The sequence below is a fragment of the Notechis scutatus genome, chromosome 3 (genome assembly GCF_049901735.1).
Source record: "Notechis scutatus isolate UNSWTSFEM ecotype Mainland chromosome 3, rNotScu1.2, whole genome shotgun sequence".
Lineage (NCBI taxonomy): Eukaryota > Metazoa > Chordata > Lepidosauria > Squamata > Elapidae > Notechis > Notechis scutatus.
Window position 1 is genome coordinate 60,215,636 of NC_142011.1, and position 15,662 is coordinate 60,231,297.

At 39.4% G+C, this 15,662-nt stretch overlaps 1 pseudogene; it reads right to left on the bottom strand.

Moving 5' to 3' along the window:
* Positions 1-221: 221 nt before the first annotated feature.
* LOC113410995 (cytochrome P450 4A11-like) lies at positions 222-15,331 on the bottom strand (annotated as a pseudogene).
* Between the last annotated feature and the right edge of the window lie 331 nt (positions 15,332-15,662).

A 15,662-nucleotide genomic window follows, 5' to 3' on the forward strand; every position in this document is an offset into this window, starting at 1 on the left:
TTGACGAATGTATCTTTTCTTTTATGTATACTGAGAACATTTGCACCAAGACAAATTCCTTGTGTGTCCAATCACTCTTGGCCAATAAAGAATTCTAATCTAATATAATGATTTATAAAGCTGTACCATGCATCATGCTTCTGGTGGGTTTGCATGGTTTCTAATGCCCCATCTTCGTCTTACAGCCTTCTTGGTATCAACTCCTGCAATAATTTTTCATATCAGTTGAGTTTCTTTAAAATGAGGTGTATTCCATTTTCAGATTTGAGGACAACCTGGGGGATTGGAATCGGAGTTTTTCTGGGTCGGGTATTAATTCAAAGCGAAGCAGTATCAGAGCAAGTGCTATTTTTAGTTCATTCATGGCAAATTGCTGTCTGATGCAATTCCTAACAAGAAAAGAAAGAAAAAAAGCCCCTTGTGTTATACTCAATATAAAAAGACATTCAGACATTTTGACATTCAGAACAAGGTAGGGTGGGTTTTGTTTTTTCCTACTCAGTTACATATCAGTTAGTAAGCATGCAAAATAAATGAGTGTACTGACAAGTGCAAACATTTATAGGTATCTTAAAAACTGAACAGGTGAGGACAATGTATTGAATCAATTAAATCAGGGTGTGAATCAGAGATGGTATTCAGCAGGTTCTGACAAGTTGTGGAGAACCAGTAGCGGAAATTTTGAGTAGTTCGGAGAAATACCACCTGTGACTGGCCCTGCCCCCATTTATTCTCTGCCTCCCAAGTCCCAGCTGATCGGCTGGGTCTTCTTTTGTTGTCCTGCACAGGAGAACAGGAGCTGGAAAGCAGGTTAGTGGGGTGGGGAGGGAATGGGATTTTTCAATAACTTTCTCCTGCACACCCACCAAGCCATGCCCACAGAACTGGTAGTAAAAAATTTTGAACCCCACCACTGGTGTGATGCATGAAATATTTCAATGGAAGCACTTAATCTGCAGGGGCTGCATTTAATTGGTAACTAAGCAGGAAAGCACCGTAGGAAATTATAATCAGGGACTGAGTAGCATAGTTGAATTGTGCCCAGTTTTCACCTTTGGCTGGGCTTTTCTATCTGGAAAAGGTTCTATATACAGTGTAGGGTGCTAAAATATACAACTGCAGGTACAGGGTTTTCTTTCTAACTAGGAAAACATTTTCACATTTAATTTAAGAAAAACAGCTGTGCCAATTGCACAGCTTTGGTGGGGGGGGCATGATTACCTTTCTCCTTTAACATATCAGCCTGTCATTCTTAGATGTGAGAACATTTCATAAGACTCTAAAAAGACATCAAATAATTGGGATGGGCATAGAGCAGCATTTTTCACCCTTGGCAACTTGTGTGGACTTCAACTTTCAGAATTTGCATCCAGCTTCTCCAAACAAGTTGCCAAGGAAGAGAACACTGACAGGGATGTTCATTTTTAAACCAATGGTCTAACAAATAGACCGTAGACTCACCTTGATCCAGCTGCAAAAGGAATAAATGCAAGAGAATGTCTTTTGGAGGCGTTCTCTAGTGAAAACCTCATAGGATCATACTCCTGGAATAAGAAAAAAAATGAAAATTGGAGGGGGGGGAGGTGAATCTGCTATGCTTACAACCTTTTTTCTCATTATAGTACTTGTGCTATTATAAAGCTATTGAAGCATCTCAGAATCACTTTACACTTTGCTCTGAACATATAGTGAGTCAATACAATGTCCTAAAGTTGATAAATGGGGATTATCTCCACTATAGAGAATCTGTATACTTATACAAGTCTCGATAAAGTGTGACAAATTTTATTTATAACAGTTAGTCCCCTTTATCACTGTTATCATTTGGTGGGGGGGGAAAAACTACTTACCAAGGCTCTGGCCAAATGCTGGGGTTTTTATGAAGAGAATGAATGTCAACTGCAACTATAATGTCTATAAAACACAGAACCAAAGAAGACAGCAATTAAAATATTGTCAGTGGTTGAAACAAGATCAAAAGACATGAAGAGAAAAATTCTGCAGCCTGTTTATGCAGCCAGAGAAGTTTGCCATTTACATTTTTCAAAGAAAATGTTCATAGACACTGTGAAGCAAACTGCTTAAATTTTTATTAATTTATTATCTGTGCAACGGATTTCTCTTGTGTTATGATAAATACGTAATCCTACATATAAAAGTTTAAACACCTATACATTCAATAACTAGTTTGAAGATGAAAAAGAATTTCACATTTGACAACAGGAAGAGGGGTGGTCCTGATCCCAGTTAAGTATCCAAATCACTCTTAACTATATCCAATTTCATTCCAGATACAACTGGGCAATACTTTATCTTGGCCTTTGGTATAACTGTGATGTTGCCATTACGCAGTCTATTACGCAGGGTCTAAGTATTCTGTAGAAAAGAAACCCAGATAATGTTGAATTATCAGACCCATAACTATATAACGGTGAAAAATCAAAGTTAAGTGCTAGAACATTCATACAGTTACTTGGTAACAATAAAGTCATGGTTTGTCACTCACTGTCTTGCTCTAGGATGTTTTTGTCAAATTACAGCCCAAAATTTCCCAATAATCTCTCATCCAAGATTTTACTTTCCTTAGTTTTATAGAAATCGGGCAAGGTTGCTATGACTTGGCAGTTTGCTTTGCAAGCTTCCAATTAGTAAATGTCTAATGCCTGAACAATTGACTTAAGTTCTTGGAAAAAGATCCTACAATTTCAATTAATTCAGATGGTTGACGTTAGCGTTTAATAATTCTGTTATAATGGCAATCGCTTACTCTAACTAGAGTAACTTTTTAGATAGATGTACTTTTAGATAGAGTATAATTTTATAGACATAATGCAATGTTTAATGTATATAATTTCAGAAATCTTGGTGCAATTTTGGAGTATTTTGGTGAGGTTTAAATAGGCAATCAGAATAGAGCTGAAAGGGACCTTTGAGGTCTTCTAGTCCAACCTCCTGCTCAGCCAGGAGATCCTATACCATTTTAGGCATGTGACTGTCCAGTCTTTTCTTAAAAACCTCCAGTGATGAAGCACCCACAACTTCTGATGGCAAGTTGTTTCACTGGTTAATTGTTCTCACTGTTAGGAGGTTTATATTTAATTCCAAGTTGCTTCTCTCCTCCAGTTCCATTGTTTCCATTGTTTCTTGTCCTGCCCTCTGGTGTTTTGAAAAATAAGTTGACCCCCCTCCTATTTGTGGCACCCTCTCAAATGCTGGAATACTGCTATCATGTCCCCCTAGACCAGGGGTGTCCAACCTTGGCAACTTTAAGACTTGTGCACTTCAACTCCCAGAAAAGCTGGCTGAGGAATTATGGGAGTTTAAGTCCACAAGTCTTAAAGTTGCCAAGGTTGGACACCCCTGCCCTAGACCTTCTTTTCTACAGACTAGCCAAACCCAAACCCTGCAACCGTTCTTCATATGTTTTTGTCTCCAGGCCTTTAATCCTCTTAGTTGCTCTTCTTTGCACTTCCCCCCCCCCCCCAAAGATTACACTCAAGTGAATTCTAAATACCGTGTTTCTCATATAATAAGGCCGGGTCTTATTTTTTTTTTTTGAGCCCTGAAAAAATGGCTAGGCCGTCTTTTTGGGGGTGACTTAATTTCCCCCCCCCTTGCATCTTTGGGTGGGCGGGCGGCGACGGCTTGGATGTTGACCTCGGCGTTGGTGGGGCACTTCGTATTGGGGTCAACGCAGGCAGCATCATATCCAGGTGTGCAACAAAAGTACTTCCTAATGGCAAGCCCCCCCACCATCCCCCCCCATTTCGCATGCTTTAATATAGGCCTTAATTTGGGTGGAGGGGCTTAATTTCATTCCATGCCTATAAAACATGCTGGGACTTCCTATTGGGGGAGGCCATATTGTTGGAGAAACAGGGTATTAACTATCAGGCTGCTTTGCATTGTACTACGGTATACAGTAGGAATGAATTAAAATGCCTTAACTGTATCTCCTAGAAAGCAAAGGGAATGATTGGAATGGAGGGTTTCACCCAAATCAGAGTGTGTCAAACATTTTATCGTTATTACTGTGGTTTTACCTTTTTCCAGCTGTATTTAAATTCAAAGCTTAGACGTTATCCAACATGGAGCAGCACAAAATGGAATGAAAGTAACATTTTGTTCTTAATAAAGAAATTGCAAACCTTCAGGCAAAGTGCGTCCGTCAAAGAAAGTAACAGGTTTGCTGAGCTTTCGGGACACCGTTGGAACTGGGGAGTATACACGGAGACTCCCTTTTATGCACATCGTGGAATAGGTCATCTTACCAAGATCATCCCTGGAAGTTATTGTTCTGTATTAACATACTCCAAAAGGTACATTCTGATTGGTCCATACGAACTACATTCTGATTGGCCGACTCAACAACTGTGATTGGCTCACTTAGAATCGCGGGAGATTCAAAGTGCTGTCATTGGCCGACAAGCTGCGAGCAATCCCTATATGAAGGGCTGCTGCGGCTCCAAGATCTTGTACAGATCTTAACATAAAATAAAGAGCTTGAAGTGCACTGGTCTCGCGTTTCTTTTGTACCCGATCTAACAGTTATAAAGAAAATCAATTAACCTTTCTATTAGTGAAATGCTATTAGTGAAATGATAGTGAACTTAGTGAAAGGCTAGGTGCCAAAGGAGGGTATCGGATAGAACTAAATCAAGCAATTTTATTATTTACTTACACTTAACATTGGCTCCAATGTGTGTGGTGTCACCTTTTTAATTCCACCTGTGAAATTGCCTTCATCTCATCCCCAGGGCATGAATGAGACAAACTTAACTTATTTTTAACTGCAATGATGTAAAGTAGTATGCCCCCCCTCCCCTCCCCTCCCTCCTCCGCCATTCTACACAATCCAAGGAAAGCTTCAAGGTGCACAAAAGGTACTAGGTTTTGTCTTCTGGTCGGTAACTGCAAGGAGTGGAAGCAGGAATGGACAATGGAGATAGTGCTTTCATAGATTAACAGAGTTGGAAGGGACCTTGGAGGTCATCTAGTCCAACCCGCTGCTCGAGCAGGAGAGTCTATTCCAAACATTAGCCTCTACCTCGGATCGAACTCACAGCCTCCTGATTGTGAGGCGAGAGCTCCACCTCTAGGCCCCCGGAGCGGAATCCTTTCCATTCTAGCATAGTTTTCTGCTGATTCAAGGATGGGTATATAGTGCTTCAACTCAAGTAATGGGCAAAGCCGTTTAGCTTTGGGTGGCTAAGGTCATAAGGCAGAAGATCAATGTTTCAAACCAGTTTGCCCAGAATCCGTCTGAGTGCTCACCCCCGACCTTTACCTCCTGGTAGTTCCTGCTATCATCACCTATCTTCCCAGGGCATCTAGTCTGATCCGGTGAGAGAAAGATAAGGCTTACACAACCCAACCTGCCTTTCTGGAAACTAAAAGGTCAAACTAATTTTTATAAGGCCACTTCTTAGAAGAATAACATAAAGCTAGAGGATTCTGTCTTTCCTTGGGAGAATGGAAGATGGACCAGTCTCACTGCAGAAAATAAGGAAGATGACCTTGATGGAAGTATACAAATGTTGCTGCCCAGGGAAAAGGGGCTAAAGTATTTTGTTTTAAGTGCAGGATGTCCAGATAATATTTAGAAGAGGATCCGACACCCACCAAATTCACTGAACTGTAAGGAGGAGGAAAAGGTACAATGCAATGTTTGAACTTCTGAATGTTTTAAATTTAAAATGTCTAATTTAATATGTTTGTCTGAAATATATTCTCTTTGAATCATAACCACATAATTATGACTGTGTTATGTTTTGTGTCTAGGTATCATACAGTATCCAATTGTTTTCATCTTTTCTATAAATCTTATAAGATTAGATATAAATGATTTGGTGTATAAAATCAGTATGCGAATTGACCTGCTGCTTAACATTTAAGACAGAACTATATGTACCAAGCCTTTTATTTTCTTTCAAGAACAATGGTCTCTGAACTCTAAGCTACTAATAGTCTTTAGATTAGTTATTCTTTTCATTGAAAAAAGTAGGATTGGGAGTTTTAATTGAGGATGAATAAGTAGATGGGCAATTTTCCTCTTCACAATCCCCTCCTCTGGCTGTTCTTCCGCCTGTAAGTTTAAAGAAATAGGGTACAGAAGAAGTTTTGCAGTACACAGACAGCAAGAGGCAGCAGGATCCTTCCTAATCCTAACCCTGCATAATGGAATGGAGTTAATAGTGCCTCTTGTAGCACATTTCCTTAGATAATGATTGCACTGACAGTGATACTACACAACAGCAGTGGTGGAATTCAAATTTTTTTACTACCGGTTCTGTGGGCATGGCTTATTTGGTGGGCGTGGCTTGGTGGTCATGTGACTGGGTGGTCATGGCTTGGTGGTCATGTGACTGGGTGGGTGTGGCCAACTCAATGTCACTCACATCAAGGGGTGCCTCACCTGGCCCCTCCCCTCCCAGCCATTCCTTGTCACCCAGCCTCAACTTATCTATAGTTCTGTAAAAATGTTGTTCACCTTTTTTGACTTTATTATCTGCATACTATAGATGTACTTTCATGGACCACTGAAAGGAGGAAATGGCTCACATGTTTTACTCAAGAGTGTGATAGGCAACAGGCTTTTAAGGGGCTGCCACAAAGAAAGGGAGTGAAATGTATTTTTCCAAAGCACCAGGAGGCAAACAAGAAGCAATGGATGGAAACTGAACAAAGAGAGAAGCAACCTAAAACTAAGGAGAAACTTTCTGACAGTGAGAACAATTAACCAGTGGACCTGCTTGTCTCCAGAAGTTCTGGGTGATCAGTCACTCGAAATTTTTAAAAGACTGGACAGCCATTTCTCTGAAATGGTATAGGGTTCCTCCAAAAGTCCCTTCTAAGTGTTATTCTGACATCTTTCCCAGGACCTCTACTCAGAGTTTGCCTCCTCAGTTTTCCTGCCTGAGCAGGGGCTTGGACAAGAAGACCTCCAAACTCTCTTTTAACTCTGTTAAACACACATGTATTTATGCTTTGGACTATAGACATTGAATGCATGTAAACCCTGAAAAATATGTGGTAGCCCTGGGCAAAAGAAAGGCAGTAGAGTCACTCTAGGTGTAGGGACAGTGTAAAATATTAACACATGATAAATAATGGAACAATTATAGCACAGAGTTCTCTCTCTCTCTCTCTCTCTCTCCCTTCCTATTTCTTTTTCTTTCTTTCTCTTTCTTTGTCTCTTTCTGTCTTTCTCTTCCTTCCTTTCTCTCTCTCTCTCTCTCTCTCTCACACACACACACACAGGCCACACTCTCTTTCTCTCCCTATTTCTTTTTCTTTCTTTCTCTTTCCTCTTCTTTCTTTCTCTCCCTTCCCTTTTCTTTCTTTCTTTCTTTCTTTCTTTCTTTCTTTCTTTCTTTCTTTCTTTCTTTCTTTCTTTCTTTCTTTCTTTCTTTCCTCCTCTTTCTTTCTTTTCTCTCTCTCTCTCTCTCACACACACACCACACTCGTTCTCTCCCTATTTCTCTTTCTTTCTTTCTTTCTTTCTTTCTTTCTTTCTTTCTTTCTTTCTTTCTTTCTTTTCTCTCTCTCTCTCTCTCTCTCTCTCTCTCTCTCTCACACACACACACACACACACACACACACCTGTCAGCCTTCATTTCTTCTCGCTCCAGGCACTTTACTCACAAGTGAAAGCGATACTTCTAGTATCCATGAAGAATCCAGCCTTGGAACAATTTTGCAGGTTAACGGACTGCTGCTCCGCCCACAGTCATGTGTTTTCAAGTGGCTGCTTGAAAATGCATGGCTAGGGCAGAGGAGCAGTCCTCCTTTAAACTGGGGCAGCAAGCATTGGGTGGGTGGGGCAAGCGAGTGAGCGGAAACTGGGCGACCGGGTTGGGGGCATTGCCAGTTAGATGTTGCTACCGGTTTGGCGACCCATGCCAAATTCTTGCTACTGGTTTGCCAGAGTAGGTGCAAACTGGCTGAATAGCACCTCTGCAGCATAGGCAATCCTATGGGTCTAAACATAACATAAAGAACCATGCTGGTGGTTGTCCTTCCCTCTGCTTCCTCTTGATTAAAAAAAGTCCGAATATGGTGATATCAGTAAAAGGATTAAATGTCCCATCTCACCAATTCATTCTTCTGATAGCCTTCTGATTTTTGTTTGCTTAAAAATATTTTCTAAATGGGTATTGTGTAGTGTTATGCTTAAATCAAGTCACCAATGAAAGAAATCTAAAGCAAACAATATTGTATTCACCACTGGATGTCTTCCCGATCCCCCAAGATTTCCTTGACTTCTTCTCTGCATTTCTGCTATGTTATGTTATGTTATGTTATGTTATGTTATGTTATGTTATGTTATGGGTGCTTAGCCATTATATAGAGTAGCCAAGAGAGGCCAGTGGTTGTTGTGTCATGGCCTGCAAACATGAAAGTGTCCACTTCAGCATGGAGGTCTTCATCCGATAGTCCGGTTCCATCTTCATACTAATAAACAGAGAAGAAGAATCAGCAAGGGCCACCTTCAATGAGCATTCATTTAAGGAAACATAAAATACAACGAGGTCATCATAAAATCAGATCAAAGACAAAAGTGTCATTTTTTTTCTTAAATTTATGATATTATTAGATTCAGATGCACAGATACTATTGGGATTTATTATTCCATGGTTTCAACAAAGACACATCAAAAGATCCTTTTGATTGAGTTAATGTATATTGTTTTAGTCTTTGAGTTGTCCAAATGCATGTTGACACAAACTGCTATCTTTATTTTGCTTTCTCTCTCCCTGTCCTATCTGAATAATACTACAAATACATCTGATTCATTTAGTGCTACTTTTGCAAGGAATTGTGGGATTTCACTACCCTACCTTCTATCTTCCTTTCTGTAATTGTAAATGATAATAAGATTTTTAAAATAAAAAAATGGTATACCTCAGAGACTCTTTAACCCACCCTGACTAAAAAAGTGCCATAGAATAGAAAAAGTGTTGGTACCGTGTTTCTCCAACAATACAGCCTCCACCAATAGGAAGGCCCAGTATGTTTTATTGGCATAAAATCAAATTAAGCCTCTCCCCCCAAATTTAGGCCTATTTTAAAACATGCAAAATAAGGGGGAAGGGTGGGGGGACTTGCTGTTTGGAGCTGCCGCTTCTGCATTTGGAGCTGCCTCTGCGTTTGGAGTGCTGCCACTGTTTGGAGTTGCCATGTCCGCACTTGGAGCTGCCACTGCATTTGGAGCTGCCGTTCCACGTTTGGAACGCTGCCGCTGTTTGGAGCACTGCTGCTGTTTGGAGCTGCCGCTTCCATGTTTGGAGCACTGCCGCTGTTTGGAGTTGCCATGTCTGTATTTGGAGCTGCCGCCATGTTTGGAGCTGCTGCTTCCGCGTTTGGAGCACTGCCGCTGTTTGGAGCACCACCGCCATTTGGAGCGCCGCCGCCACTCCAAACACAGCGGCAGCTCCAAACGCGGAAGTGGCAGCTCCAAACATGACGGCGGTGCTCCAAATGGCGGCGGCACTCCAAATGGCAGCGGCACTCCAAACACGGAAGCGGCAGATCCAAACGTGGCGACGGTGCTCCAAATGGCAGCGGCACTCCAAACACGGAAGCGGCAGCTCCAAACGTGGCGGCGGAATGGGCAGAAGGGAAAGCAACAGCAGCAGGTGCCAAAGGTCTTGGGTCTGCAGCAAAGGTGTTTGGTGGGAGTAGGGAGCTCTCTGCGCTTCGCCATGATCACCCGTTAGGAGCGGCTGGTGGCGAGGCTGCCTGGGGGGGGAATTAAGTCACCCCTGAAAAGACGGCCTAGCCGTTTTTTCGGGGCTCAAAAAAAAATAAGGCTACTTTTGCCTTATTTTGTGAGAAACACAGTAGAAGGAAAACCTTTTCTGTCCAATAGGCTGGGAATAAGACCAAGGCAACTGTCACAAGGGCATGTGTTTTAAAAAGGATAAAATGATTTTCTGACAAGATGGGCAGGACATGAAAATGAGTCTATAACCATTTGCTTTTTACCCTGGTTAGCAAATTTCCAGTGTTGCCTCATTAAAGGAAATGAGAATTATTTCTGTTTTCCCATTGCATCTGCATGGGAAAGTGTTATAAAAGGGAAAACAGGGAAGATTTCCTCTTTATAGCCTTGAACATTTTGTCCAATAATAGAAAAAAACAAAAGTACCATGTAGACTTTGTTCCTCTTGTGCTGCAGTAACAGATCTGATGAAATTTCCCCTTCTCTGCAACTTTTAAGGAGAACATCAAATCCCTGATCTGGCAGCCCCATTTCTTCCACAATTTATTTGCACAAATGCTTTGAGTCAGCAATTATTTGATATAGAAAATTCCTATCCGGAATATAAAAACTGCAAGCTATTTAAAATATAGGTTGCTTTAGCTGTATTTTTCTCTAGTACTGTTGACTTTCTCATCTTTTTTTACAGGCATTGCAAATAAGCCACTGACAAAGATTGAAATTAATTGTTCCCAGTTTATTATAATACTTATTCCGATTTAACCAGTTTTTCATTAGCACATCAATTTTATGTCCAGGTTGTTCTACTTACTGTTGTAACAAAACAATATTTCATTTTGTATTGTAATAACTTTCATAATGGTGTGAGACAAGAGGCTGTTTAAAAAACTTCCTATAGTTTCTTACTTTGGCACAAAGAAGAATGTCCAAAAAATCCAAATGTCGCTTCTTTTTAATCTTTTCAAGCTCTCTTTCATTATGTAGTGATTTCTTTCTCTCTTCAATTACTTTTTCTATGAAGTAATACAAGATGAGTTAATGCCAGGAATGAGAAATTCACTGTGTTCCCCTCATTTTATTATTTTATCCCTTGACTTCAGAAAAAAGGGCTCTGAGAGATTAATTTGGTTTCTTTTATTAGAAATAAAACTTGCAATATACAAGCTAAGAACTATTCAGAATAAAATCAGTATACACTGAAATCCCTTATTAGGCTCCAAGTAAATTCAACAGCGGCTTTCTGATGCTAGTCAATTTTTACTGGTGATGAATAAAAGTTATTGTGTGTATAATCAGAAAACATTGCTTATATTATAATAAGCCTCATTGAAGTCTATGGGACTTGCTTCTAAGACGGCATGCGAAGGATAATGCTGTGAAATCAGTGAAAAATTAAAATACGCTGTTTTAAGCATTGTACTTAAAGGGACTATACAGGTCATTATACTATACAGGTCATTAACTTTTGAGTGAAGATTGAAGTGCTTTGCTGCCAAATAAAACAATGTTTTGAAAACCTTTCTACTTGTTATATAATAGCTCTTATATAGCAGCATTAGAGGAAAGAGTTTCACTCCAAGTGGTTTCAACATTTTGGCTTCCGATTAGTGAAACAGTCCACCAAGGATGACTTCAGGCTACAGCCACATCTCCTCCATCTTCAGATATCCTGGTAACCCAAGATACTCTCATAGTAATTTTAATTTAATTTTACCAAAGAACATGAAAGTTACCTGTATGATGATGTGCCAATTCACAAGCCTGTTTAAAACGCTGTCCTGATGGGGTAAATGAATATAGGAAATCACTGCGAAGTATAGTAGAGACAACTCTCTGAAATGACAGGAAAGTTAAGTCTGACACAGCTTGGACATAATAATCCAGGTCTCTGATGGAAGGAAAAAAAACATTTTTTTTTACAAAAAATATATATGTGCTACCCAAATATGATCAATACTCATGTTATTAGAATGTATTAGTATAAAAGTTTTAACCTGTCAGTTTGGCAATTGCTCTTTTGACTGAATGCACATTTCATGATGCTGTCAAGAGTCATTAAACTAATATGGTCAAACATCTCCAAAGACTTCATGGGCTCCTTTGCAATCAGCTTCTCCCATTTATTCTAGTGGGGAAAATAGAGATGGAACAGTGTCAGCTGTTTATAGGGTTCCCATGCCATACGCCATTTTGGTGAACTGCTGTCCAATGTATCATTGAGCTCAGCTCAGCTTCATATAGCTACATAGATATGTCCATATTATTTACTTAGCAACAACATGGAAGAGATTTCCCATTCTCATTTTCTGGAATTGTTCTGGACTAGTTTATAGACTGTCCTTGACTTACAGCTACAATTGAGCCCAAAATTTATGTTGCTAAGTGAGACAGTGTTTACACAAGCTGTGCCCCATTTTATGACTTTTCTTGCCACAGTTGTTAAGTAAATGACTGAAGTTGCTAATAACACGGTTGTTAAGTGAATCTGGCTTCCCCATTGACTTTGCTTGGCATAAGGTCACAAAAGAGGATCACATAACCCTGGGACACAGCAACCATCATAAATATGAGTCAGTTGCCAAGCATTTTGATCACATGGCCATGGGGATGCTGCAGTGGTCATAAGTGTGAAAAACTGTCATGTCACTTTTTTCAGTGCCATTGTCACTTTGAACAGTCTCTAAAGGAACTGTTGTAAGTCAAGGACTACTTATACGCTACAGTTCTGGAAATTTTGATGTTTCACTATTCAAGAGGTAAGGATAACTAGAAATGGTCCTGCTCAGTTTACAATGGTCCCTTTTGCATCTGCTTGTATAACCTGAAAAAAAAAAACCAACTTTCCTTACCAGCATAACTTTGGTGGAATCTGTAATTACTGCCACATAGGGCTTCAAAATATTATAGTGAAAAGCTGGTGTTAGTAACTGTGTGTGTGCTGACGCCATTTTGTGCCACCTAAGATAAGCAGTCCTTTTCCTAGAGGTACAAAAAGAAAAAGAATTAAATGGTAGTGGTGGTGATGATGATGATGATTTCAACTGCTCTGACTGAGCTAAGAGATTGTATGCACTCAGAATTAGATAGGCAGTTTATCCCATGCTTGAGACGTTTGAAAGCACCAAGACAGAGTCAATGTACCTGCAACGTTAGGCCCATTTTTCAAAATCCCATAAAACAAATCTCATCAGAAATGACAGCAGGGTTTTAAAAATGGGCCTGCATCGACCAGAATTGCTTCTTTTGATATATTTGTTTGACACAGTGATGGTCATATTTCAAGCACAGAGCTCAAGGGCTGTTGCATGTCATTTCAAGTTGTCTTAGAATTCTTGACATTTCTTTTATCTCTCTTTTGCTTATTCATCTGAAATGTAGGTAAATTTTACCTTTTCATCTCCCTGTAGCTTTTCATCCATTCTTTGAATGTTAGGGAAATCAGATAGTGAAGCTTTTGAATTGAAGAAACTGCTTTTATTCAAGACAATTCATAAAGACACTAAGCCCATGCAGTATGAGCCTATCTTTTATTTCTATGCAGCAGATTATATTAAGAATACTTACTCCATGGAAAATTGCATAGCCATACGAACGTATAGTTGGTTTTAAAATTACCTGGGTTGACTTTCATCCACAGCACTTTATGCTAATTAAAGAGGAAAGTGATTTTTAAAAAATTATCTCTTCTTCCCTCTGTATATATAAATATGAGGCAGCAGTGTGCTGCAGCTCCAAAAAGCCAACAAAATCCTAGGTTGCATTAACAGAAGGATAGAATCAAGATCACGTGAAGTGTTAATACCACTTTATAATGCTTCAGTAAGACCACACTTGGAATACTGAATCCAGTTTTGATTGCCGTAATATAAAAAAGATGTTGAGACTCTAAAAAGAGTGCAGAGAAGAGCAGCAAAAATGATTAGGGGACTGGAGGCTAAAACATATGATGAATGGTTGCAGGAATTGGTATGTCTAATTTAATGAAAAGAAGGACTAGGGATGACATGATGGCAGTGTTCCAATATCTAAGAGGCTGTCACAAAGAAGAGGAGGTCAACCTATTCTCCAAACCACCTGAAGGCAATGGATGGTGACTAATCAAGGAGAGAAACAACATAGAACTAAGAACTTTTTTTCCTCACAATTAGAACTATTAATCAGTGGAATGACTTGCTTCCAGAAGTTGTGAATGCTCCAACACTGGAGAATTTTTTAAGAGGAGATGGGACAACCATTCGTCTGAAAAAGGGTTTCCCACTTGAGCAGGGATTGGACTAGAAGACCTCCAAGGTTCCTTCCTTCCTTCTGTTATTCTATACTCTGTTGTTTTCTTCCTAGTGTTGTCCCACTTGCAGGGTCAGCTTGTTTTGTATTATCCTCAATGCAATTCTTATCACAAAGCTATCATTACATAATATGACAAGGTGTTTGAAGAGTCTGATACTGATTTGGGCTGAAAAGGTATTAGGCACAGAAGCCATCGGGTGACCTTCCTTAATACACCATTTTGTTCATTAAAGTGTAGGCATGATGATCAGACTCTTGTGATCAAATTAAAATCCTTGTAAGTTAAATTAAGCCTCCGCAGCTTAGTAACTTTCAGGTGCAGTTCTGAATATAGTTCCAGATTCTGGTCCCATTATATACAACCAGTCTGCGGAAGACTGGAAAAGATCAAATTAACATTGGAAAGCTACACTAAAACAAACAACATAATAACAGTTAAATTATCAGTTGAACTGTTTGAAAACAAAGGGGGAAATAGAAAAAATACTTATAACTGATTTTAATTTTTACACATACCGATCCAAGGAATCAAAGGTGCATAGATGAATTCAGGCTTTGGATCTAGAAAATTCAAAGAAGATCAGAACAAAGTTATAACATGATGCTAAACATAAACTGAAATAATTAACTTATTTGGCATAGATAAAGTCCACATCAGCAGTGTTACGAACTAAGCAAACTCATTCATCAATAACCATACTAGTTTTACTTCAGCAGCAGGCTCGTAATCCTGCACTTCTGATTGGCCCGCGGATAAGCGAATCGTGATTGGCCGCCTCTGGCTGACCTGATTGGCTGACAGCGGGCCGTCTCTGATTGAACGCTTTTAGAGCGGTTAATTCAAGTTCATTGGTTGTTGTGACAGCAGCCAGCTCTATAAAAGAGCTGCTGCTGCCCAAGTTGTTGTTCTGTTCTGAAGTCACTATTAAAGAGTTGAGTCACTATCCGATGCCTCGTCTCCGTTATTGCGCCCACTCCTCCAGATCTAACAAGAAGTTTACTGCATTTTTCTTTATATGCTGTTGAGATTGTCATTTTATAATTTTGAGACCACAATTTTTGCCATTTCTCTAGATCAATCTCATATTCAAAATTCTTCCCCCAAGCAATCATAGTTCTTTAACTTGTTCTTCTTCTAGTTTAATTTCTAATAAATATCCATACAATTTTTTAAATCACCTTTTCATCAGTACCTGTCAAAATCTTATCTAAGTCAGTCAGTTTATCATAGAAACCTTCTGTTTTAGAATCTTTGTCATACCTTGAATGTGCATATGAAAACCAATTCATCTTTATACCTTGTTCCTCTAAGTTTTGCATAGATTTAGGTTCACCTTTTTCATTCAATATTTCACCATATCTAACTGTTTGTTCCTTTTTATATATTATAGGATAAGAAAATGCTTCAACAGTCGATAGCCAGACTGGAATTTTCAAATAACATTGCCTTTTAGTCTTCTCCCAGTTTAACCACAGAGACTCCTGTATATAATGTCTTCTAAAATATCCCTGTGTTTTAGTTCCTTTATACCATAGAAAAGCATGCCACCCCAACAACAGATCATGTCCTTCTAATGTCAACAATTTAGTATTTCTTAATGTTATCCATTCCTTTAACCCACATCAAATTTGTAGCTTGGTAATGCAACTC